Consider the following 2,922-nt stretch of genomic DNA (forward strand, 5'->3'; position numbering starts at 1 on the left):
ATTTTAAACTTTATTTTTTATATTTTTTAAATAATGAAAAAGGAATATTGGAATTCATTTGTGAAGAAGACTTTAAAGTCTCGTTCTATAAAGTCTTCTACTATACTGTACAAAATCGAGTAGCAAAACAAGTACATGAATTATAATTTTAAAGTGAAAAAATTTTTGACCTAGGATTAAATAGGCCTTATTTAATTAGACCTTTCGTTTCTCTGCAATATCTACCCAGGAGGTAAGTGTTGTCCCATGTACTAGCCAAAGAAGTACATGATCCTGACTTTTGTCCATTCTAGATCTCCTTCTGACTGGATCATTCTAATACTTTTATATATTAAATTGGGTCAGTTTATAAATACTTTTCTCATTGAGAGGTGGGGTCAATTTCCCTTCCTCTTTCATCTGGACAAGCTTGTAAATGCTTTGACAAAGTGCAGAAGGTCTGATGCTGTGTGATTTCCAACACTAGATCATTAAGAAGCCAGCACCTTATAAAAAGTATGACCACCTTGAGGGCACCATGCTAGAGAGGTCACTTTAGGTACTCTAGTAAACTAGCTCAGAGATCTCAGCCGAAAAACAACAACTACCAAACTTGTGAATGAGCCCTTTTGGAGGTCCAGCCCAGTTGAGACTTCAGTTGACAGCAGCCCCAGCTGACAGATGAGAATTCCCAAGTAAGACCCACTCAGGAAGTACTTCCACAATTCCGGAGGCAGACTCCTGAGCAAAATAGAACAGTTGTTTTATTCCACTGCACTCTGAGGTAATTTATTACACAACAATAAATAACCAGAACATAAACTCATTTAAAAGTCTAAGACAAACACTTGGTAAAAATTTTCTCCTTTGGGACCTGCCTCTTTATGATCAATTGGAATGAAAAACCCCAATCTTGGAAAAGGGGAAGATGGCGGAAGAGTAAGGCACGCAGATCACCTTCCTCCCCAAAGATACACAAGAAATTCATCTACACGTGGAACAAATCCTACAGAACACCTACTGAACGTTGGCAGAAGACCTCAGACCTCCCAAAAGGCAAGAAACTCCTGAGGTACCTGGGTAGGGCAAAAGAAAAAAGAATAAACAGAAACAAAAGGATAGGGACGGGACCTGCACCAGTGGGAGGGAGTCGTGAAGGAGGAAAAGTTTCCACACACTAGAAGCCCCTTCGCGGGCGGAGACTGCGGGTGGCAGAGGGGGAAAGCTTCGGAGCCACGGAGGAGAGCGCAGCCACAGGGGTGCGGAGGGCAAAGCAGACAGATCCCCACACAGAGGATCGGTGCCGACCAGGACTCACCAGCCCGAGAGGCTTGTCAGCTCAGCCGCCGGGTCGGGCGGGGCTGGGAGCTGAGGCTCGGGCTTCGCTTGGAGCACAGGGAGAGGACTGGGGTTGGCGGCGTGAACACAGCCTGAAGGGGTTAGTGCACCACGGTTGGCTGGGAGGGAGTCCGGGAAAAAGTCTGGAGCTGCCGAAGAGGCAAGAGACTTTTCCTTCCCTCTTTGTTTTCTGGTGCGGGAGGAGAGGGGATTAAGACCGCAGCTTAAAGGAGCTCCAGAGACGGGCGCAAGCCGCGGCTAACAGCGCGGACTCCAGAGACGGGCGTGGGATGCTGGGGCTGCTGCTGCCACCGCCAAGAAACCTGTCTGCGAGCACAGGTCACTGCCCATGCCCCCTGTCCGGGGAGCCTGTGTAGCCCGCCACTGCCGGGGTCCCAGGATCCAGGGATGGCTTCCCCGGGAGAGCAAACGACGCGCCTCGGGCTCGTGCAACGTCATGCCAGCGTCTGCCGCCGCAGGCTCGCCCCGCACTACGTGCCCCTCCCTCCCCGCTGGCCTGAGTGAGCCAGAGTCCCCGAAGTGGCTGCTCCTTTAACCCTGTCCTCTCTGAGCGAAGAACAGATGCCCTCCGGGCGATCTACACGCAGAGGCGGGGCCAAATCCAAAGCTGAGACCCGGGAGCTGTGACAATAAAGAAGAGAAAGGGAAATCTCTCCCAGCAGCCTCAGGAGCAGCGGATTAAATCTCCACAATCAACTTGATGTACCCTGCATCTGTGGAATACCTGAATAGACAACAAATCATCCCAAATTGAGGAGGTGGACTTTGTGAGCAAGATTTATGATTTTTTCCCCTTTTCCTCTTTTTGTGAATGGGTATGTGTATGCTTCTGTGTGAGATTTTGTCTGTATAGCTCTGCTTCCACCATTTGTCCCAGGGTTCTATCCGTCCGTTTTTTTGTTTTAAATTTTTTTCTTAATAATTATTTTTTATTTTAATAACTTTATTATATTTTATCATACTTTATTCTATTTTACTTTATCTTCTCTTTTTTCCTACCTTCCCTCCTTCCTCCCTCCCTTTCTTTCTTCCTTTCTTTCCTTCTTCTTTCTTTCTTTCTCTCAACTTCTACTAATTCTTTCTTTCTACTTTTCCTCCCTTTTATTCTGAGCCAGGTGGGTGAAAGGCTCTTGGTGCTGAAGCCAGGAGTCAGTGCTGTGCCTCTGAGGTGGGAGAGCCAACTTCAGGACACTGGTCCACAAGAGACCTCCCAGCTATCAAACGGTGAAAATCTCCCAGAGATCTCCATCTCAACACCAGCACCCAGCTTCACTCAATGACCAGCAAGCTACAGTGCTGGACACCCTATGCCAAACAACTAGCAAGACAGGAACACAACACCACCCATTAGCAGAGAGGCTGCCTAAAATCATAGTAAGGCCACAGACACCCCAAAACACACCACCAGACGTGGACCTGTCCACCAGAAAGATCAAGCCTCATCCACCAGAACACAGGCACTAGTCCCCTCCAACAGGAAGCCTACACAACCCACTGAACAAACCTTAGCCACTGGGGACAGACACCAAAAACAACAGGAACTACGAACCTGCAGCCTGCAAAAAGGAGACCCCAAACACAGTA

The sequence above is a fragment of the Mesoplodon densirostris genome, chromosome X, assembly GCF_025265405.1.
Source record: "Mesoplodon densirostris isolate mMesDen1 chromosome X, mMesDen1 primary haplotype, whole genome shotgun sequence".
Lineage (NCBI taxonomy): Eukaryota > Metazoa > Chordata > Mammalia > Artiodactyla > Ziphiidae > Mesoplodon > Mesoplodon densirostris.